This window comes from Falco punctatus (assembly GCF_963210335.1).
Source record: "Falco punctatus genome assembly, chromosome: 13".
In the NCBI taxonomy this organism is placed as follows: Eukaryota; Metazoa; Chordata; class Aves; order Falconiformes; family Falconidae; genus Falco; species Falco punctatus.
In genome coordinates, this window is record NC_137593.1 from 25,803,248 (window position 1) to 25,827,949 (window position 24,702).

At 38.5% G+C, this 24,702-nt stretch overlaps 2 long non-coding RNA genes across 2 annotated transcripts; one reads left to right on the forward strand and one right to left on the reverse strand.

The window, feature by feature from the left end:
- Nucleotides 1-1,737: 1,737 nt before the first annotated feature.
- LOC308072676 lies at nucleotides 1,738-2,043 on the reverse strand. The gene is made up of 2 exons (XR_013931737.1): nucleotides 2,001-2,043; nucleotides 1,738-1,965 (listed from the first exon to the last, which is right to left on the reverse strand). It is a non-coding gene; the product is annotated as an uncharacterized lncRNA (long non-coding RNA).
- Nucleotides 2,044-7,362: 5,319 nt separating this feature from the next.
- On the forward strand, nucleotides 7,363-23,037 carry LOC308072680. The gene is made up of 2 exons (XR_013931741.1): nucleotides 7,363-16,962; nucleotides 17,045-23,037. It is a non-coding gene; the product is annotated as an uncharacterized lncRNA (long non-coding RNA).
- Nucleotides 23,038-24,702: the final 1,665 nt, after the last annotated feature.

A 24,702-nucleotide genomic window follows, 5' to 3' on the forward strand; every position in this document is an offset into this window, starting at 1 on the left:
TACTTCATATGTCTGACATCTAGAAAGGTCATTATGCCTCCTTGTGTAAATCCCTTTTTGTGGCCTCTCAAGACACATACAAAGCACTACATAAAGGTGCAGAAAGCTGCCACAAAGGCCAACCAGTGCTGGTCCCTCCTTCCCGTCATCAGGTTAGCACACTTAGTTTCTGACATCTCATATGATTCATTGGCTTGTGTTTTAAAACATGCAGGATTTCAGGTTACTGGTCATCTATATACAAGTCATAGCATGAGGTTTCAAAATGAGTAAACACTGTAAAACTACAAATATTGATGCTCAAGATGAACGATCATTAGGCTGCAAACCATTAGCTGGTACTGAGTTGGGGGTTATGAAGGGATGCATCTCGACAGAATGCCTGCCCAGTCTCAAACTATGATGACAATCTTACAGGCAATCCTTTACAGAGACCGAGCTGACCAGGCAGTAGCTGTTAAAGATCTGTTACCTGTCGCTATGAAATACTATTTCCGAATTACAGCAGCAGCCACTCATGCTGTGGGTAACTATAAAATTTCCACTTAATGCATGTTAATTGGATTATTATTTTAAAGACATGCTCACTGCCCCCATATTCATAACAAATGAGTTCTCTCCAATTATTATTAAAGTAACTCCCATACAAATTAATGATTAGGCCATTAAGACTCTGCAGCTGAATTGCCATTAATTCTCAGATTTGAGAAAATTAGCTAATAAAGTGATATTATAAAAGGAAATTCCCTTATGCATTACTGAATTCCTTCACTCATACAAAAGGCATACAACAAATATCTGTTAAGCACTTTTTCCTTTTATTAAATGTTAAGCTAAAATTATTCATTATAATTGGGGAAAAACTGACTGAAAAAGCTGCATTTTTAAGTTTTGGGTATTTGTAGGTAGTGTTAAAGTGCCTACTAAAATATTTTTAACCACTTCTGGGTATCACATAGACTGTCACAGACCTAAATCATCAGAACAACTTAAAATTTTATAAGTTCTTCTACATCCAATAGCACCAAATAATAGATGTCATGTTCCAGCCACTGCAAGATTTTCTACATGTCTAGGCCTTCTAAATCAACACAAACTGTGTTTTTCAAAGGGATGTAATCTAATCACCAATTACAGTATACTAAGATTATAATACGTACACTTATGGATAAAGGATTAAGTTTCTAAAATTATATGAAAGCAATAGAGGTAATAATAGAGGTAGAAAACCTCTTCCTTGCTAGGCACCACACACATGCACCTTTCTCACACATTTGGTGGTGGTCATTTATACATTCTGTAGTCATTCAATTATTCAAATAACAAAGCATAGCTTACAGCTTCATTTCATGTAGCTCACAGTCATATGTCTGGCCCCCAGTCTCCTCACATCTGCTTTGGACTGAGCTTTCCTACCCTCTTAATCACAGACATTTGAAAATGTAATGCACTGATGGAAATGGGAGACCTTTCCCTCTGCCACCTCTATCTTCAACCCATTTATTTCTAATCTCAGGTTTAGATCATGATTTGTATATACTGAACATAGTTGCTAACATTACTTTACTGAGTACACCATATGACTTTACATTTTTACATTACCAAAATTAGAACTTGCCAGAAATATGCAGTTGGACTGCAAACCAATATACATTAATTTTCCAGACAGAATACCCATGAACTAGAACATATAAAAGATGCATAGTGCGGCAAATGAAGAGACGGGACGCAGCTTGATGCAAGCAAATGTCGATTTATTGTACAGAAGCACGAGTTTTTATACACTTTCAGAAGCTGCGCGTTTTAAACAGATTGGTTCTTGAAGCTAAGCATTGCATACTAGGCAATCCCTGATTGGTGGTTAACTACCAGCAATTAACAGCAAGGTGTTACCTTTCCTTGGCGCCATCCGTCTCCCACTCCCCCGTGCTCTGTAAACACGTCTCATCATGTTAATTGTTGTGTCTATTCACACTCCTTGTCCTCCCAGGGTTCGTGACCTACAAGCTCGAGCACATTCCCCTCAGCTGATTGCCATGCATGGTCCTAATTTCCAGCCTGCTCAGCAGCATAGCTCTGGATATGATTACTATATGGTTTGGTGCAGAGGGAGTAAAGATCTCCCTAGCATTAATTTACACGATCATGTTGCTCACAGTAGCAAAACTACATCATTTGATATTAATACCCTTAACATTGATATGAAAATCAACGAACTGATGTAATTGAAAATGTTCAGTAGCCCTTCAAGAATGAGGAGCAGGAGTGGTCAACATTTTATACTGTTTTTCAGAAAGATATGTTTATATGTGGATTACCTGGCAACGCAGTTTCAATTTAGCACAACTCATATGCACGTGTAACTGTAGCCAAATGGGTAAATCAGTGAACTATATGCATTGTTTATTAGATCTAGCATGCTCAGCAATTTGCAAGACCAAGAATTAAACGTGTAGACTACCTTCCTAACTAGTCACCACAGTAGCAGAATAATAGACATGTTTTATAGACTCTAATTGGGTACAAGAAAAACAGAAAAAACCCACATTCAGTGGAACCATAGAAGTACTCTTACTTGAGTGACACTGGAATACATTCAAAGCATGCAGTGGAAACTGTGGTTTAGTCCATTTACTCACATGTTTAATAAAGGCACCTCCAAAGACTATCCAACCTACCCCAAGCACTCAAGGAATTTAGTGCTAAAGAAAAACATCCTTGTTACTGGTTTGGTTACATTTACTACTTTAAGGTTTTATCTCTTCCCTTCCCAGGGACATTGGGTGAAATACACTGCAAGTTCCATACCCTTTTAACCACACAGCTACAGCAGTATCTTTTCCATGACCTAAGCAAAAGAGGCTGGTCCAAGCACAACCTCAAAGAAGCCAAAGCAACTCCAGTGGACTCTTAGTCCCTGTAATTTACTTCCTTTCTCCATTTGGAAGGAAATAACAGTCATTGTGAGTGTTTCACATTGCTAGATGTAAAACACTTCACTGCTCCACTATGCACTATAGTGGAAAAGCTGAAAAGCATCAAATGCTGTATTTGGAAAGCATCAGACATTAGAGTGCTTCAGCCACAGCTCCTTGTAATGCTGCCTCCAATAAGGAAGTTCAGGTACAATAAATGCCAACTATTTATTCAGTGCTCTCCCATTATCCAAACAGAAGAACATTGCGATTTGCCCCCCGACACAAGCCAAGGCACACAGCTGACTCCAGGGGGACTTACCTATGACCACAAAAAAAAAAAAAAAAAAAAAAAGCACCCTCTCTCATGGGGCTTACAGGGGTAACTTGGCAGGGGCCTCAAAGCAGCTGATGCTCCTTTACCAAATTGGCCTCTGCACCACGTTACATGAAGTAAGCATGTTATAGCTACAGATCAGTTTTCAGCTTCACAGGTACAACAAACACGAGGATGCAGGCCTCTCTGGAAACAGCAGCCACAGAGCACCCAGCTCCCCTCAGACAACGGCAACAACTACCACGGTGGTGGCCCACAACGGAAAAAAAACAACAAAAGTCTAGAGAGGCTGGATAGCCAGCTCTAGGATAACCCACACAGCACAAAGCTCAGAGAACTTTACCTCAGTGACCGAATGCAAAACCCGGTGCCTCCTGTGCTGGCCGGTGTCGGCGGCGGCCGTGGGGGGCATCTGCCGCGAGTGCACAGCGGGGCTGCAGCGGAGCGCGCGGCACCACCTGTGGCGCGAAAAGGGTGGGAAAAAGCGCGCGGCGCCCACCTGCCGCAGTGCGGCGCCTTTCTGAGGTGATGGCTGTGAGGGGCGGCCTCTGCCCGCCTGAAAACTTGAGGGGAGATACCTGTCCTCAGCCCGGGGTGCGTGCTGCTGCGGTGGGAAGGATCCGAGCTGGGACAGAAGCCTGCTAGGAAATGCTGGAGCCCTGTTAGAGGCGTGCTTTAGAGGTAATAAAAGCCCACTTGCTCACAAACTACCAGTGTAGGTTGTTGAGTCTCTCCTCGATCTCTGCCAAATGGGAGTAATCAAAAAGTAGAGTGGACTATGGCTTATTTTTCAGGTAGCTGTTTCATGTCCCTTTCTTTTCAATACGAACATATGATAGTTAAATTTTACAATGTAAAAAAACCATATAAAAGTTTCTGTATTCCATTAGTTAATGTATATTATTGCTATCTCACTAGTAGTTGTACCTCAACTGTGAAATGATGTATGTGATTCAAAGAAACTTTTGTCTGGGTGTATTGGGTCTCGCTGAGCCTCACAGCAGCCCTCATCATGCTGTTCAGTGCTAACTGATGTCGTGACAGCCCTCAGACTTCATATTCTAATAGGAAAAGTTGGTGTGATCAGTGAAGATGGCTTAGAAGTGGTGGTTGTTGTGGATAAAGATGTCCCACATGTGGGTTGTGGGATTTCTGACTATCATTGCCTTTAATGCAAGCCCTGTAAAAACATATTTTAATTGATAAATATAAATTTATTTATATAAAAACTACTATTTCTTTTTAGTTTACCAGTGTGGCAGCTTGCATTATGTTTTTACCCTTCCACCTCTGGCTTGTGAAAAAGTTTTTTACTCTGACTAAATCTGAAACACTAACATCTATTGCTAATATGGTAGGAAAAAATACCTGGAAATGTGACAACTGTTGAGGATAATAGGGAAAAAAAGTAACAGATTGTGGTTTAGTGCTTAATTGCATCACAGCTAAAGGAAGGCAACTGTGTCTGTGATTGTTGTGCCACAGGAATTGGGTTCTGTAGCCGTGACGAAAAATCTTAGCTTTAATGCTGTTGTAGGCCTTATATCAAATTGTGACCTGCTGCATCCAGTCTCCTGTATGGTATATGTGCATGATTCTTCTGTAGATATTCTTATGCAAAATTTACATTAAAAAATTACATTCTCTTAGGTCACAGAGGGGAGGAACCTAAATAATTATTTAGCTTTTATAATAGAACTTCATTTACATGAACAAAATCTGGCCCAATAAGTAGCTAGTTGATGGTTTGAGTATAATTAAGTGTGTAAGGCCACATCATTTTCCTGATTTCACTGTATTGTCCTTCTCAAACTTGGTCTGCCTTTCAGAAATGAGTTTCCCTTTCGCTTCAGAGTAGTGATAATCACTGAAACATGAGTCCTTAGCCAGTAATGAAGCTGTAGTCAGAACATTTCTGCAAAAAAAATGTGATTGTCCTTATTTGGTGTCAAAGGAATGGGATGGTGCATGACTAGAAGAGCTTGGAACTGATTTATATAGGATTTTTTTTCAAGCTGGGAAAAATGCCATTTTTCCTCCTTGATCTTATTATTTAAAGGGATCAAACTTCTTTCCTAAAATGTTCCACAATTTTTCTAGAAGCAACAACACAGCAGGAGCATACACATCTTAATAGCTTAATTGGTTTTGAGAAAATGTAAGCATGCTATATGGGATTGTTAGGTAAGCTTAAGAAGGTTAAGTTCCCTTTTTAGTAACTCTGGCAGTATTTTTAGAGTGCTACATGAATAATTTGCAGAAGGTACTAATTTGTGACACAGAAGATACCCTTAGCATATTTTAGAGGTAGAGTACAGGAAGTCTAAAGTAGCACAGAAACCTTCCGTGAAAGCGTGTGAGACAGTGGGCCATCCATTGCTCACATGAGTAGTCCCTGCATGGATCTTGCATATTGCAATTGCAGCAGAGCTGTTGACTTCATGATTAGAGTCTTCCTGGTTGAAGTATCTCTGTCACCAGGTGGAGAAGGCAAGGGAGCTCCTCCAACAGACACTGCAGTTCACCTCACTAGGAAGGACGCATACAGAATTAAATGGGTCTGTATATCAAATGCACATGTGAGCCCAAGTTAGTTGTTACAGTGATAATGAATATTTTTTTTATGGTCAAGGCAAAACTATGGAACTCTAAGCCTATATTCTGTAAAAGCCTTTATCACTTTCCAGGTGGTAACTACTGTCTGCTGAAACTAGTTAATTCAGTATCTCCCTACCCCCACAACCAAGCAGTTATACTAGTATAATATTCAGATTTTAAGATTAAGGACTAGAATTCCCTACCCCACAGAAGTTAAAGTAGCTCTAGCAGTGTCAGCTTAACTGCTTTGCTTGTTCTGTATTGTAGAGGAATGAAGGCAGTGGGTTGATTAGCATTGATAACATGCAGCTGTGGCCTTGCCTCAGCGGCAGTGGGTTGATTGACATGGATGATGTGCAGGTGTAGTTTGTTCCTGCTAAGTGGTTAAATAGCCCTGAGGCTGGTGGGAGAGGGGGTTAGATGGGAGAGGAGCAGTGTGGTCTGACCTCTGGAGGAAGGAGATACAGCACAGACGGTAGGCTGACCAACAGTAAAACCTTGCTGTAGCCTACTAGTTTGTGCTGCAACAATTGGTGCCCAGTGTGAGGCTGACTGAGTTGGGCTCCAACTACAACACTGTATGATTTAGACCTGTTTGGATATTTAGTTTTGTTATGAGAGAAGGACAACAGAACCCTATGGAGTCTGAAATAAGCTGAGGGAGGGGGAGAACAACTGTGTGTGAACTATTCTGCCCTGCTGTACAACTAAGAGAAATAATATTACCTAGATCTGCCTTACAATAGTGTTTTTCTATTCAAAATTCAATATTGCTTATAATAATGTCATGGAGAAAAGTGTGACACATTTTAACCATGATGCATGTAAGTAAATATCCTAATATCAAAGTCTTACTTAAATGGGGGATGGAAGATGTTGTCTGGAAAATGCTGACCACTTTGTTCTGCAGCAAACTACATGTGATGCACAGTTGGGGACTATTGCCTGTCTTCAAAACTGCATTGTTTCTGGAGCTCATATCTGGTTTTTGCAGCTGATGTTAGAATTTGCATCTGCCTTGTACAGGCAGTAGGGAAATGCATAATCCTGCTGAGAAGAGGGGAGCGTGTGTGTGTGCATGTAGGGAAGGGTTCAAAGCAATCCTCCTGCAGAAAACTTTTCCTTTTTCCATTAATTGAAAAGGAAATATAGGAAGATTATCTTATCTCCTTAAATTTGAACTCTGAATTAGTACTGAGAGCTGGATGACCTGAAGATCCCTCTTTCAGTGTCCCTTCTTCAGTAAAGGCTTCTATTTGGTATAATTGTTACTTCGGTATCAATTGCTCATTTCCTTCTCTCTTACTCTCTCCTAACCAAAGTCAGCACCCAGTCACAGCACAGCTGAGGAAATAATCAAGGGCTTTGCAAGTCAAGATTACTTAGGCTCCTACTACTATAACTGGCATGACTTACCGCAACTAGAGCTTTACAGGATTTTTTTGTGGTTGCCTTGATATACAATTTCATAATTTGATGGTATTTCTGTATCCGTTGTTGGGCTACCATGCCTCATGTGTGCCTAAAAGAATGAAAAATGGAAAAAAATCAATGAGGAACAAAAGCATAAGACTCCAGGGAATAAAAAGCAATGTGTTCTATGCAAAATAGTAAATGTATTTTACTTTGGATTTCTAAAAGCCAGCGTGGTGGGGGAACAGAAGGGATTCTATGGGGAGAACTAAAGATGTTTATGCATCACCCATAATGTTTCCTCAAAGCTATGGAAGGGAGAGTAGAAGGCTGTATGCAGTGGTCCTACTAATAGGAAGCTTAATGGAGTCTACTCCAATGCTACTTTTCCCAAAATCAAGATTTCCTCCTGTTTTGCTGGTGAAGTGATTTGTAAGTCTGGGAAGAAGAAAAAAACACCTCTGATTTATTTGAAGATTGGTAGATCCAATCTTCTTGAAAATTCATTGCTATTGAAACATTAATGTAACTGTAACTACAGTATTTTAGAATGAGGTAGTTGTAAGTGCCTTGTTCTGTAAAGGTATATCTCAGAAAAGGTTCCCTAGCAATTTAAAAAAAAAAGTCTAAAACTGGCTTTGGTGAAGCTATATTTAGCTGTGTTTAATCTGTTTTAGAACAGTTGCCTCAATTAAAGAATGTGTCTTTTACCATGCTGACATATGGTATGATTATTTTAAACTCAGACAGATACTATCAGGAATAGGAGCCTGACTTCATATCCCTAATGGGATCTGAGCTTCTGAGTCGCTTCTCTTTGGACTGAATATCCATTGGTGTATAACTTCAACGAGTATTTGAACTTTTTTTTTGGTAAAAATTCTATGTAATGTAAAATACATTCATTGGAGTTTAACTTTTCATGGTAAGAATATTATATGCTTGAAAGGGCATGCCTAGGGGCTTGTTTTAACCGTTTAAGTGTGCAAGTTTTAAGAAAAATACTTTCAAATACTCACAGGCCTGGACCGGGGCCTTAGGCATCTGCTGTTACTAATAATGATATTTGCTTCAGCATTTTAATTACTTCTTCCAGAGAACCAACAGATATCCAGGTCCTCCAATGTGATTGCAGTTTTGTATGAGTGGTTAGCGTATAACAGTTCTGTTGTTCCAAAGCATTTGTAATTTACTGTTAAAGGTAACATGAGGTACTATAGGGCAAAATAAGTGTGTCCTCTGATCCTGGTCAAGGCCTCTAAATTGAGGGTATCAACAGATGACAAAATATATTTTGATAATTCGAAAATTCCTTCAGAATTTGTGTCATGTTGTAAGAATTTAATTTGAAGTCTGAACAACTTAAGGATTCTGTGCTTGCAAAGTGTTTTCCCAGCAAGATCATACAGCAAATATTGCCTCTTGTCTGAAAGTTAAAGCAGCTTTCCCATTGTCCTTGTCAATGTAATGAAAAGCAAGAGATGGTTCCCTGACTGAATTACAGCCTGCACATTCTGTTTCAGGGCCTGTCCTAGAAATCTTTTGCTGAAGACTTAGTACAAATTGACATAAGCAAGTGCTAGTCTGAGAGGATTGGGCAGTTCAACCCTAGCATGGCTTGGTGGTGACTTTCCATAATGGATTCCTGAGAAGGGATTTAAGTACCGTATTCTAATCTGGGAAGATTTGTCCTAAGGGCCAACAAAATTGACAGTAGTTGGCAGTTATCAATAATCAAGAGAAGTTTTTACTTGAACTTCTGGTGAAATCAAATCAGCTTCACAGTCAAATGGCTATTTGTGGCAAGAAAAAGACAAGCTGATGCTGAAGTGGCCTTCTGGGCTTTGGCTTTTACTCACAGAAATATCAGCCAACTTTTAAGCTTTTTAGTAGAGAAGATTTTGAATTTGGGATGTGGCAGAGCTAGATTCAGTGCTCCTGAGTGGAATACAGTTAGCCCCCTAATATATTTTCTTGTCTTAACTGCTCATTAAATATTGGGCTAGGATGTTTGTACTCAGTATAAATAAGCTCTGATTTGGCTGGCACCTCTATATGCAAGTACAATATAAGCATTAGCAAACTCTTTCTTGAATAGAAATGTAAATAATAAATAAAATGCAAGAAGGTGACATTTTAAAGAGCGGTAAAATAGGGGAATGGAATTTTTTTGAACTTCAGAGCAGAACATGAAATACTAGCTGCCTTCCCTCTGAGAACTGCATTAAAATCTGGTCTGCTCTTACATGCAATCCATCTTAGTTGCTGCATTCTCTCTGGATTTTTTTCTAAGACTTAACAAGTATCAGAATTTTACAGTTGTCTTAAATGATGTTCCCTGTGTGTCTTTGTTAACATTGGTGAGAAAAAGAGATGATACTTGTGAAAGGAGTGTTCGGGATATAATTTTGCAACAATATTAAGTCAATCTTTTGACAGTGCCAGAGCAAACACAGTCTGTTAAACTGCCCTGCAGTATACTGTATTATAAAATTAATACCTTATTCTAAGTGTACAAGCAAATATCTTGTATGAGGCAGATGTTTCTGGAATGAAAGCTTTTCTGAGAAACAAGGGAAAGCAGGTTTGAGGAATAAAAGGTCAGCTGAAAGGAGTTCCGAGTGCCAGGAATGGGATATTGATTTTTTTCTCTTATCTATGTAAAATCATTATTAATGTGTTCTCTCCAACCACTGACAAGGCTTAGTCTAATCCCTGTCTGAAGAAAATTAATGGGAGGCTACCAAAAATCTGTAATATGGAAAATAGATTCTTTCTTCAGGGAAGAAAAGGTTTTGATTGTGATTAAAGGTGCTTTTACTGACTGAGTGTTCAAGTAGGTGTAATTTCTAATTACTTTAATTATCTCATCAGGATTACAAATCTAGAGCTATTTTAATCATGTGTATAACTTAAGATTGATTTTCAAGACTCATTATGAAACCTATAACCAGGAATACAGAAGAACTGCAGCTTTATAATTATTATATATAGTTACTTTTCTGGCATTAAACTTCAATGGCTCCTTAAGAAACACTAATAACACAAACTTATCAGATGGAAAAAAACTGTTTATTGTTCCGGGGGTGGGGGGAAGACTCTGCTTTATGGCCTTTTAGGGTCTGTCATGGTTTAACCCCAGGCAGCAACCAAACACCATGCAGCCATTTGCTCACACCACCACCACCCGGAGGGGTGGGGAGGAGAATCAGGGAGAGATGTAAAACTTTAGGGTTGAGATAAGAACAATTTAATAATTTAAACAATAAAAAGGGAAGAACAATAATAATAATAACAGTTATAATGGAAAGGTGGGGGAAAGGATAGAATCCAAAGGAAAAGGGAGAAAGGAAAACAAGTGATGCACGGTACAACTGCTCATCACCTACTGACCAATGCCCAGCCAGTCCCTGAGCAGCAATCCCCCTGTCCCCAGCTAACCCCCCAGGTTTATATACCAAGCATGAGATCCCACAGTATGGAATACCTCTTTGGCTGGTTCAGGTCAGCTGCTCTGGCTGTGTCCCCTCCCAATTTCCCATGCCACTCCAGCCCTCTGGCTGGCAAGGTCCTAGAAACCTAGAAGTCCTTGACCTAGTATAAACATTACCCAGCAACAACTAAAAACATCAGTGTATTTATTCTCACATCAGAGCCAAAACACAGTGCTGTACTAGCTACTAAGAAAGTTAACTCCATCCCAGCAGAAACCAGGACAAGGTCACAATGATCCCATTTTGGTACCATTTTCCTACAGAAATTCACCTAGTGGTTCCTGGCCCAAACAAGTACCTTCTGGTTCTATGCCCTTAAAATATTTCACTTTGCCTTTTTGCATGTTCCAGCTGTAAAGTTCACAGTGGGGAGGCAGTCATTGGCTACAGCCTGGCCCCTCCAGAGTTAAATCGTTCCTTGTTGTGTCAGGTGCATTTTCATACCTGCCTTCTGACAAGTGAGGTTTCTGGGTATATTTTGACAGCCTCAGGTTAAAGTAATGCTTCCCAAAGACTGTGTAGCTAGGCATAATGACTAGCTGTGGAAGAATTTAGGTAAATATTAGATGATAAACAAAGTTTAGTTTCAGCAGGCTAGAGGTAGTGGCTGGGAGATGATATAACTAGCAGTAAAACATGCAGGGAGGAGTATTAAGAAGTAGGGAAACTAAAGCTTGACTCTTAGAGCTGTGAAAGTTTAGCTGTAAAAAAGATCTGATATCATAGAGGCCAAGGAGAAGCTTCAAATACATGTTACACTGCACAGAATTCTTTATGTACCTGAAGCTCTTGTTGTGTTAATACAGTTGGGTTATGCAGAGAATACCTGACTTTTTTTTTTTTTTTTTTTTTTTTTTTTTGCCTTTACAGCAGAGATGAAGCAGTTGCATTATAGAACAGCCTAAACTCCTAACTTAGTCTCTAGGCTGCTAGAACAAACATTTTATCATTCTCACACTACAAGTTGCTTCTCAGAATTTTAAGTATTATGAATTCTACAGTATGAAGCTTAAAAAACCCAGAATGTTAGGGTACACTCTAGCTGTTTGTGGTGTTTGGATTTAAGCCTTGATTCTGCTGCTATTTGATTAAATTGTAAAAAAGGTATAGCCTTCAACAGAGACAGGATTGGTCCTTTATATAGTTGAGAATATTTCATTCATACTGAAGATTCTGTAGAAGAACATGTAACTTTTATGTGGCTAATTGAGTTCATCATGATTAATGACACTTCCAAGAAGAGTGGACAATTTCATTGGTTAGACTAAGACATTAGGCTGCAAGAGTAATTATTGAGGTTTTGCCAATTTTGACTAGATCTGGAGAGCTCTGAGGAAGAAAAACATGAATCTCTGTTTCAATAGAATCCATTGTGTGGTTTAAAGCTATCAGAATCCTGATGAATTATGTTTGCAAGAAGAGTAAGTGATTCACTGACAATGTATTACAGAATGTTCTATTGATTCTAGTACTGGCATATAGAATCTATAAAACTTCTCAGTAGATATGGAAATCTACATTGCAAATGAAGATTAAATAACTTATGCAGAAATCACAAGTGAATTAAACTGCTCTTAGAAAGATTTTAAATCTCAGTTGATTTCTGCTTTCTCCGTGGCAAAGCTCATGCTGTCTAGTACTCAAAAATACCATTTTATGTTTCCCCTTCATTACGATTGGTTCATATCCATTATAAATTTGCCAAATATTACTTAAAATTATCTGTCCTGAATACCTGTGACTTTGGAAAGGAAAGAAATCTGAAATTACTAGATAAAGCAAAAGCACACAGGTATCCACCTGAAGACAATGTTTTCTAGTGACTACAAAACTTTTAAGGAACAATGTTTCTCTATGTTTTTGTAACAATGCTGACATATCTGTGGCTTCCTGAAACAATCAGATACAGCATTACTGCTAATTATTGATTTCACAGCACAAAAAGTGGTGCTTCAACAGAGATGGGTAACTTGATTTTTTCTTTTTTAAAAGATAAGGGAGTTTTGTTGATTTGTAGAGACCCTTTCAACTGTCGGGAAAAACTTTTGCTTTAATAAATCCTGATATGGAGGACCAGTTAGGAGCGTGAGATCTGGGTTTTTATGGTAGGGAAAGAAGTTGTGTTCAACCTTGGCTAAAAGTAAGTTGCCTGATGTTTGGCAAGCATTGTTTCCATTTCGTGCTGTGTTGCAGACTTTTTGTCATTAGGAGCATCTCATCATGTCTATGTGACATCTGTTGTATTACAGGAAAATACTGTTCTGCAGCACCTAGTGAGAGTAATATGGGGTTGGTTCCATGCCCAAATTTCAAGTGGACTGAAGTTTTGCTGCAGCAACAGCCCTCCTGTTCCAGGAGCACCATGCAATGAACTCCATAGTCTTGAAACAGAAATGGAAAAATATATGCTAAAAAGAAATGTAGAAGTGATTGATGGAACACAGATGGTGATTGGGTCTGTTAGACATCCTTTGTATGACCTTGGAGACTATGTGATTTTCTACACCTTTGTCTTACCTGTTAAATAGAGGTAGGGCCCTTCATTGGCTTCTTACATTTCATACTCGGAGGTTAAACTTCAAGAGATGCAGAATCGTGCTGCTGACGTAGATCAGTGAGGTTTTAATATGAGGCATCTGCTTATGTAATATGAATTGTAAACAAACAGAGGTTTAGGTGAGCCAGTTTGAAGATGCCAATAGCTCACAAGGACCACTTCTTTCTAAGGTTTACAGAGTAGAACTTTGTGTGCCTTTAAATACACATTTTTCTATACCTATCTTAATACCAGATAAGCTTTATTCCAGTGAATATAAAATTAAGTACTATCTGGCATTCCTGAAGCTCTGTTCTAGGAAGTGTGCATGCTACTAACAGTAATGCCGGAGGATTACTTATTATTCTTAAGTTAATGCCAAACAAATCCATTATCTGCCAGTTTCTCTTCCTACATTGTCACTCTTTTATAACAGAAGTCCTCTAATTGTGTGTGTTTATAGACTGAATCTTTTAGTCAATAAATGTTTTTATTGACTTGCAGGGAGTTCAATATTTGGTTAACATTAAAATGGCTGGCTTATGAGAGAGCTCTGAGAAGTGACTGAGCCTTATAAAATGGGTAGATAAATGTTTGTGAGCTCTTGAAGTGCTGACGGATAAAATATCAGGTTTAGTCTGCTATGTCTTGACTCTCCTTTTGCCTCTGGTGTAAGTCATCTCTCTACACTGCTTTTTTGTCAAAAAGATAAGGCTTTTCAATTCGGTATTTTTCTGTCATTGACTCTTTTGGAGTGAGTGAGTTTAAGTGGTAGTTTGAGCATTAGGTTGTAAAGATATTAATCTGGGTCACTTTAGGGACCAATAGCTGCAGCATGAACTCCCAAATAAGACTGTTCTCCAGAGACAGCAATGATCAAGTATTTAAGCTCAGGGCAAACTGTTGAAGCAACTGTTCCACTGGACAGCAGTGAAAATATGGCTGATTCCTTCCTGCAGAGCATGGTATTTCCAGAAAGCACAAGAAACCAAACAAGAATTTCTGGTGTTATGCTGATGAACTTTCCAGCTTAAATCAACCAAGATAAATGACTGGTGAAGAAACAGCTTAGAAAAATGTATAGCAGATTTGGAAAATAAAATAAAATGAACAGCATTATGTGAAAAGGAGTGTTGAGCTTTCTGAGCAACTTGAATGAAGTTTAGTTTTTTCTATGCTGAGGGCAAGTCAATGCAGAAATTAAGGTCTGTTGGTTCTGTCTTTCAATTGGCTGATTTTAAGTATGAGTGAAGAAAGCAGGTACTACATTACCAGCCCACAATACGAAGAGAGAACCATGTAAAGGCAACAAACTGGCATTTTCATAGTTTTGACTTAGCCTGTTTCAGGATGCAAGATACATCCCTAAGCACGTGCGTCTTGATGGTATGTAAAAGTAAAGCTATAGTGTTACAGTTGGCTCAGAAACAAGGGATGACAGTAAATAAGGCTTTATAAACCCTAATTTGAAACTTCTTCTAATGGGGCTTAAATTTAGAGAAGCAATTTTCTTCAAATTCCACAACTGGAATGGTATCTGGGCTGGACTGTACAAAACAGGGCAAAGTAAAATTTCAAAATCATCACATAGTGCATGGATGATTTCGATAACATCAAGAACATCAGTATTTTAATGGGGATGCATAGATCCTGAAACAATTAGGCCATCAAAAACTGAAGCTGCATTATTCAAAATTCAGCAGTGCTGCAAAACACAGTTGCATCAGTGCCAATACTGGCTTAGATTACAAATTTCATTAAGTTTAAGCAAATTTTCCCAAATTTATTTTGTCATTTAAAAAAAAAAGTAGAACCAGAGCTTTGAATTGCAAAGTAATAACAGGGATATTTGTGGCCAGGTTGCATCATTTTAGGTTCCTTGATGTGCAGAGGTTGAACATGGTAAGTGAGAGCGATTGTGAATAAAGCATGGACATGTAAGTTTTTAAACCTTTTAAAAATTAAAAGGTTACCTGTCTCAAATTCTATGTAAGGGCCACAGGAAAGGATTGAAGGAGGTGGTTTTTTGTTGTAAGAAAATGCTGCTGAGTCTTTCTGGCTGATGGATATTTAACCTCTTCAGTGTGAACAAAATTAGTCAGGTTCTGTCCTATGACCACCACATGCCAATATCCACAGCAAAGTAACTCTAAAATCTGCTTAGTTTTTATTTTTTCTGTAAAGTAAATTTTCTCTCTCATTGTAATTCTGAACATTTCATTTTGTCAGCATTGTTTCTCCAGTGTGGCCAACAGAACTCAATACTGGAAAAAAAGATAGGCACTTGGAAATCCTGTCACTTCGATATCCCAAGATACCAATGAAACCCCTACATTTTTAAAAGATTTTACTATGACTTTGCACTGTGTCTGTCTGGCATTTGCAGTTATAGGCAACAGTGCTGTACAAAGACAATGGTGTATTTAGCACAGTTTCTTAAAAGCTCAAATAACTTAGTACTTGCTATTTCGTGTTTAATTGTATTAACTAATGTACGATATTTTGAAGGTTAGTTCTGTACAAATCAATTTTTATTGTTAAGGTACAAGTTATTTCATGCGTGCTTTGTGTATTTTTCCACTTGCTGCACATGAGGACAGATTCAGAAGAACACTTCCAATTGATTTTATTACTGCCTGTAACCATGGGGAAATAGCCTGACCCAAGACTGTTCTGTACAAGCCATTATGGAAGATTCAGTTGTGTTGTCTTTCTGCATTAGATGTTCCTGAATTTCCAACCTGTACTTTCTGCTAGAAGCCACATTTAGAGTTCACGAAGTTAGTGGAATCATACGTGGGGCTTACCTATTATGCCCTTACAACCCTGTCCTTGTATGTCTTCAGCATGCCTCACTTAGAGGTGAAAGTGAAGCATTTTATCCCAATTAGCGTGGAAGAGTGATTTCTACATGTGAAAGAAATACTGCAGTGTGAATTCTGGCAATCCTGAGTGACAGCCTGTTTCATCTCAGCCAAGGAAATTATTTTTTTGTTTTCTATTTGACTGCTTTGGTACAGGACAGTGGTAAGGTCAGAAACATCCTGTTGAATATTTGGATTTGGAACACATAAAAGATAAATACTACTTTATCCTTTCCTACAGGTTGATCTTTGGAAAATGAACTATTGTCTCTGTGTAGCTTTTTTTTTTTTTAACCTGGGGCCTTGGCCCATCTGCCAAGATGGCTTTTGCACTGGAGACATTAAGTTGGCTTGCTAACTTACAACTTTTCCTTGAACATAATAGATCAGGTATTTCCTTTGACTTCCTGTAATATCCTCAATGCATCTTGAGATTAGGCCTCTGTCATTTGGTATTGATAGGCCAAATTCAGCAGTTACCACTTAAAGAGCAAAGTTCAACTAATCAGAAAATCCTGTGCAGCATTCTGGGTATTCTTAAGGAGGATGGTTTTTTTCCCCCAGGGATTTGCAGTGCTGATAAAATAGTACTGTTTGTCAGCCATGAGTTGTGATTTGAATTCTCTCCCCGGGGCCTTCATGGCTGAAGAAAATAAATTAGCTTCTAGACCTTATTTTTAAAAAATATTGATATAACTGATTCCTACTGACATCAGTTGGGTCTGAAAGTCTATAATAATAACATTTTCTAACCATTACTCTTATTAGGTTTTTTGTACTTTATTCATTTTTTTTTACATTGACTGTGCTACTGGATGCCATCAAGATGTGGAAACAGGTTTCCTTCCCATTGTACTTCTCAGCTGGTAAAAATGGAGACTTGCTAGCTAGAAAGATGTACCTGAGGTCTGCCCCCAGCCCAAAGGCTTCTGTTTGTAGAGTGGCTTCTCGGGGAAAGAGAGTCTTTAGATGTTACAGGTTAAAGAAGTTATTGATGGTTCTTGCAGAATCAATACTCACAGAAGGAAGACCATAATAAACTTAACGTTATGGGATTCCTCCAGTACCCAAAGAATAAACTTAGTGCAGCCCAGAATCTTACCTACACATAGGCTTCTCTTACCATTAACCAACCAAACAGTTGCCTGAGTCTAAGCAGAGAATATTGCTTTTCAGGTAGCTGGGGTGGTGTCACAGACAATGAACAGGATAACTGAGAACAGAGCTTAAAAATAGCTGTGTAACAAGCCAGTGTACCAAGAGTAGTCACACTCTGTGCCTGAAATAAGGATTTAATTTAAAGTTAATGAGTTCCTTGCATGCTAGTTAAAACTAAATTGATTAGAAATATATGTTTTGGTTTAACAACTGTGCTTCAGGAAAAGCATTTATTGCATAGTTGTTGAAGTGACTGTTTTCTTGATCAATTGATATTTCATGTTCAATAATAAAAATGGATGTAACCTAAAAGCAGAATCCATCCTACTTAGGACTCAAAATTAAATGCTTTCAAAAAATATTTATCAGAACATCCCACTGATTTTTCTCCTCTCACCTGTGTCTGCAGCAGATAAAATTGTGGGAGGGATATGTTACTTAACCCTGTAATTGTTACAACTGAGTCAATTAGCATCTAAACGAAGCTTTCTTGTGTATTGTATGCTTGGTGCTGTAGTCTACACAATTCCTCTGCAGCTAAGATATTTCTGCTTGCTGAAATGGTTTGATTGTTTTGATGTGAAAGTACTACATTTTTCCTCTGCCTTACATGCACCTCCTGGAGTACTAGTTACATACCACTTCACCTGATAAATAGTGTATCTGAGTGTTCTGAGAATGAACAAGATCCTGATTTCCCTGAGTATGTATCTGAACAAGCTTGGAATCCTGATTTGTTCACCATATATGTTACGGTGAATGAGACCCATATCCAATTGCAGTTGATAGGGTTTAAATGTAGCCAAATCTTTTCTTGTTTTGGATGCCTTAATCGGGATACATTCAGCCATTCAAACCTGCAATCTCTACTTACTTTTGAGCTATCAATTTAATTGTGATTTGCAGAAAAGTTGACTGGAAAACGGCTGGATTCTTCAGAAACATACATCTTCATAATAGAGATGAGAAAAAATGAAGACATTCGAAAAATGAATTACATTTTTCCCATCAGAGTGTGAAAGCTACAGATGGATGTTTCTGACACCAGAAGACCGTCATAGGTATAGCCTTTGATCTCCTTCATTAATTTAGTCTAAGCTTCCTATCACCCCTCTGACAGATAGTTTGGAGAAGTTCAAGTTAAAAGAGTCAAATAAAAATCAGAGTGGAGTATATAAAATAATTGTATTATGTGGTTTGTATTTCCACAAAGGATCTTCATTCCAAAGGAAAATAACAATTTGAAAACCTCTGCATTGTGAATGTAGGATCCAAGCACCTTAGTCGCTCTTGCTATTAATTGTATGGCTGTAAAGAATTCAGTTCATCGAAATGCAGAAAGTCTCCAGGTTTTGCTGGGGTGTGCAGTATTTGGTTAGGATAGTGTCTGGTAAAGTCTGGCTTATTCTGTTACTTGTGGCAGCCAGGTCAAGATATCAGTAGAAATTAAGGCTCTTACTTTTCTTTTCTGAACAAGGCTTTTTTTTTTAATACATAGCAGTAAGTTGTTAAAAGTCCAGACTCAAAACTGAGTGACATGCAGTGTCCCTGTAGGAAGTCTGTAGCAAGTCATAAAGTCCATATGGTAGTTAGTGCCTCTGAGAGGTGTGGAAGAACTATTTTGGGGGAAGGATTTCAATGTTGAGTGGGGCAGTTTTGGTTTTGGTAAAGAACTTTTTGCCTAGAATGGCTTAATACAACTCCCTTCTGTCAGCTAACTTATTTTAGCATTTGAGTTCAGGCACAGCATGCTGAGCAATTGCAAGAAGCTGCAACTCCTCTAGAGTTGAGGAGGGAACAGGAGAGAGACAGGAAGACTCACTCTGAGGGAAATGAAGGCATGTTATCAACTACTGGAAATTCAGGGCAGGGCTGTTACACCACAGGAATGCCCTGCTTGGTTACAAGGCCTGTGTTTGGGTCCTTCCTGCTATATCCTTACCATGCAGCATTTAGCTAGTATCTACTCTGGATTTTTAGACCCTTTTTGCCACCTGCTTCCTAAAGCTGAGGTACTTGCAGCTAGCCATCAACTTCAATCAAAACATATAAGGCAGCCTATATGACAGATCTAAATGTTTGTTTTCTATGGCATCTTACTGGCTATGCTACTGACTTTCCAGAAAGAGTATTTTGCCTGGAAATAGCTTGGTTCAAAGGAGGAGTGAAAAAGGACTTTGTTCACAAGCTCTTCCTAATTTAGGAGTACTGTTTGGAAATTTGAGTTGTGTGCTAAGACACCTCCATCCCAAAGACAATGCTATTGTCCTTTCTAAAACCAATATGCTTTGGGGGACTAATAGCAGATACCAGAATTCTGCAGACATCCTTGTTAGAAGAATTTGTCCTGTAAGATGTGAATATTCTAACTTATTCCAGTCTACTTCTAGTATGTACATATTAAGAACTTAGACCCAGAAACTCTCAGATCATGAAAACTCTTCTTTGGCTTAGTTTTGGTCAGTGGAATCTCCTAGTAAATATTCCTAAATCTCTTTGGAACTCATCACAGAAAAAAACAAATAGCTTTTATTCAAGGTAGTGCTTTAAAATTTGTTGTACGCATAAACAAGTGCTCCTTATAAGGTATTGTACTGATATAAAGTCAGTTTGAATAAAGTGCTTAATTCAAAGCACTTGTAAATCAAATGCTCGTTATGACTCTGAGGAGTACCTTTAAAGACAGCCAGCCCACACAACTTGCAATCTCTTGCTTTTCATAAGGTAGGAATTAAAATATTAAGTACATGCTGAGAGATGTGGCTTTTAAAATTATTTTTTGTTCCAAACAATGTGTCAGTTTCAGGTCAAACTTAACTGTGATTAACAGTTTCCCTGTTCATCACAAGGAAAACTTTTTTCACAGAGGCTTCTGAAAACAGTTTATGAATTATTTCACAAGCAAAATAGCTGGGTTTGGAGCATGCTTCAGAATCAGGAAGGCCAAATCTGCATTCTGGGTTTCCAGCAATGAGAAGGCGCAGCCGTGATTTGCATTAGTAGAGTGGTTTTATGAGTTACAGGATTTCATGCATAGAGGTCCAGGACTAGAGGCCTCTGCAGTCAATTCTTTGGAGCTTACCATGAGTGCTTAGTTTTAAAACCAGAGATGTTCAGATGGATTAAATTGAGCTCAGTGTATTTTCATCTTGCAGCAGAGATTTTTCTTTTGGCCTGTTGATGCTGCAATAGCAAAAAGAAAAAAAAATGCAAAGATAAGTCTAAAACAGTGCTGATATGGAGTTAAAATTATTTCCTTATTGTAACTGTGGAAAATATCCTTTCCTAATGCATTATTCAATACGAACACATTAACTCTGGATGACATCAGACCAATTGAGAAGCAATTTGATGAAAGTCTTGTCTAGGAAACCACACACTATTTCCCTTAACCACTGAAATAAAATAAACTAGCAGACAAATATTCAACACAGATATTTTATCCACTTTTCTGTAACTGATCAAAACGAAGCTGTGAAGCATGGGAAAACTGAAATTAGTCTATTGTGCAGGAAATCTGTGCACAGTATGAAAATAGATATGCATGTGTGTGCGCACAGCACTACTGACGTACTTCCTATTCTTGAGACTGACAGAATTGCTTATTACTGCTGAGACTTCCTATTGTGAACAATTAAAGATAAGGTCTTTGCCAAAATGTAACTCTTTGAACTGAATTTTCCTTACCTGATCATCTGCTTGAGTCTAGGTTTTTTTGGTTTTGAGGCTAAACTTGGCAACTGTTCTTGTAATGTAGCACAGAGGAAGGAGGAGAGATGCAGGTGATGGGAAGACGGGGAGAAAGAGCTCATGGAGCAGTGTCTAGACCAGCGGTCCTCAAACTTTTTAAACAGGGGGCTGGCGTGCGGATTAAGTGGCAGGAAGTCATCTGCAGCTGCTTGGTCCCCCCCCCCAACACCCGGCAGGGGGTTGTGTAAATACCGGGGGCCGGATTGAGGACCCTGGGGGGCCGTATCTGGCCCACAGGCCATAGTTTGAGGACCCCTGGTCTAGACTGTCATTGAACTGTTCATTGAAACTTGGTGGAGTGAAATGTGGATCCAAAACACAACAGATCTATTCTGACTTCTGCACCTTAGTTCCATTTTCAATTGTATGTCTGCTCAAGGGGGCTACAAATCCACCTGAAATACAGAGCTAAATGTTCCTGCCAATGTGAGGGAAACCCCAGATGGTGAACAGCTGGCTGTGATGATGCCCCAGGTTTTACTTCCTTTTCAGAGAGATGCTAGAGGGTTGTTACCAGCTGTTGTCACTGGCAGCAGCTGACAAAGTGTTTTTCAACTCGTATTTTTAGCTTTGCCCTGAATATAGTTTGGCTGGATGCAAGGATCAGGTTAAACTCCACTCTCAGCATTTTCATTGTGACTGTGAATCACAATGCACTCCATTCAGTACAGAACGAGAAACTGTTGATTTCTAATATAGAAGTTACTATGCCAGAGCCTTAGCAGGGATGAATTGCTGTGGTACTAGTGAGTGAGGTTGCATCAACACCTGTATGTCACTGCTTGAGTCAGATGAATTGGCTAGAGTAAAAAAAAAAAAAAAAAGTGAAGGATAGTGGGACACAGCTAACGAATTGAATATTTCTGCATAAAGTGATCTTTTGCACACTGTGATTCACCACATTTTTGGTGTAGTTGCAGTGGAGTGGCCAAGACTGTTGTAAGTTGCTAGCACAGTTCTTCTGTCTTAAGCACCTGGGAATCAGAGTATGATGATAAATGACTCCCTTAAACAGACTGAACCTAAAATCAATGATGATTAGCCAAAAAAAAAAAAAAAAAAAATAATCTTACACCTGAAGCTTGAATTAGAAAAGCTTCTTTTGGGGGGGAGTTCCTGTAAGGCAGTGATGCTGAACCACAGACACTGGTACTGTATTTGGTACTGAATGTTTGGGAAGATAAGAAGGGATAATGCTTTTCAAGGCTGACACCAGGTACTGTGGTTTCTAGGGAGATATAAGCTTTTGAAGAGTAAAAGTGGGTAACTAAAAAAGGATGATAAATGGTATTAAAAGGTTTAACTAACAGCTGCATCCTGCAGTATTTGGTAGTCTTTATGTTTAAAATTCTATTGCAAAGCTGAAGTAAACATGAAAATTACAGTGCATATTATAAAAAGCATGGACGGCACAATGGTAAAGTACAGAAATAACACATAGCATAGCTGGAATGAAAACTGTCACAAAAATCTGACTCTGTGCAAATCTTGCCCGGGAGGAAATAAGGAAACTGAAATCACTGTTACTATGCAGAGTGTTGCCTTATCACATACAGCAGTAGGTAGCATTGACTGTTGTGATTTTGCATATCTTCATATCTTGTTTCCAATTGACTTTGGTCACTCAGACCAGACAGCATTAAATGGCAGCTTAGTTTTTTACTGGGTGAGGATTTGCCTCCCTGAGCATTAGTTTACACTTACAGCTTCCACAGAAAGTAAAACGAAAGGGGATATATCAAGAGTTGACTTACTTTCTAAGAATAAGAGTGAAATATCCACAGATCTGGTCATAATACCAGGGCAGAAAAGTAAGTGAAAGAGCTGTAAATCTTTTGGCACTCATGTCTTCACTGTGTAATTACTATGACTTGCTGTGTATTCAGCATATTTAGAGGAAACTGATAAGGTGGCAAGTGTTGGGGGTTAGGTATTTAAGTATTAGCCAAGGAAAGCTTTGATCTTTCCTTGATCTTTCCTTGAAAAAGAATTCTTTTGGACTACACTGGCAGCTGTAGAAAGATTTATGGTGAATCCTCTGAGTGAAAGCTAAATACACATGCATGATGTAGACGTTTACCTTGACCACTTCTTAATCCGTTCATTAATTAAATGATACAATATCGTAGTACCTGGCTGGTAGCTGTGCATTTAACATGGCAGTCAGATAGGATTCCAGCAATGGCAAGAAGCTAATCGGGCACGTCAAAATACTGCTTAATGGATATCAGCAGGATGACTTATCCACTAGGATTTTGTCTCCAATCTTTTGCACCTCCATAGCTTTCTGCATATAAGTGTAAAAACTCTTCAGGGAAAAGATGTGGACGTTTTTATAGAACAATATGCTATTTGCTTTTGAAACAAGCATAGATGACTCTACAAGGTACAGCCACACCTTGCTTGATCAACCCAATAATATGATTGATTACTGAAGCTGATGTCATTATAATGGTGTACATGGGAGAATTACCAGTTTTTAAAGTAATACTAGAAATGAGTGTCACTGGATTAAAATCTAATTTGGGAGCTAAAACATTGATAACTTGAGGTAAAACTATTGAGAGAACTACAGAACTGGTTTTCTGTGAAGGGTTTTATGATGTGTTATCTTGACTAAAATATGAACAATTCTATTTACTAGAAAGATTTTTTTTTTTTATCCCAGGGTGGAATAATTTAAAAGCTTTAATATAATTGGAAATAGGGGAAAATTCCTCTATCTAACAGCAAAACTTCATAGCAAAGGAGTTTCCTTGATTTTAATTTTAGCAAGTGAGGTGTGTCTTATTTACTCAAAGCCCTTTCTTTTGCTGACTGTTCTTGTATATACGTTAAATCCTGAAGATCATTAAACATTGGAGATATTGGAGATTATTCTTGATGCCTGTTGAAGCTGTTTAAAATATTCCACATATCTAGGTGCTACAAGTAGGATCCCATTTGTTCTAAACTGTATATGACACTTAATTCTTCCAGTAAGGTTTAATTATAAAACCAAAACTGATGGAAGTGACCTGCACAAATTGGTTCTCTTTTCCTAGGCCACTTTTTTTTTAAGTTCAGAGGAGAGGAAGCTTTTTTGTGGGTCATATTCTGGGATGAATTCTAATAATAAACACATATATTAAGGAAATGTAAATTCTGAGTATGCTATATATAAATAGATGTACGGCTTGATGTCAAGTTCTGATCAAGCTTCACTGTGGCCAAGAGGGACCATAAAATACTCTAACTAGACACTTGTAATGTCTTTCTCTCCACAACCCTCTTTCACCTAATACTATGCAAGATCAGGAGAAGGCATAAGAACAGAGAAAGGAAAAGCAGAGTTTTGAAAGTGAGATGGAGCAGGAAGCATTGCTGGAATTTTGCTTTACCTTGATAAGAGTCAGATTTGGCAGTGCAAAGGAGTCCTGAAAATGCTCCAGTTCGAAGGGAAACAGTTGTTTATTTGTGCAAGCTTAATGTCAAAATGTGGTCCCATATGGTGCATGCAAATCAGAAGTTGACCTCTGATGAGGCTTGTGTCTTGATTTATCCCCGACTGGCAACTCAGCCCCACACAGCCACTCACTCACTCCCCCTGTGTTGGGATGGGGGAGAGAATTGGAAGGTTAAAAGTGAGAAAACTCTT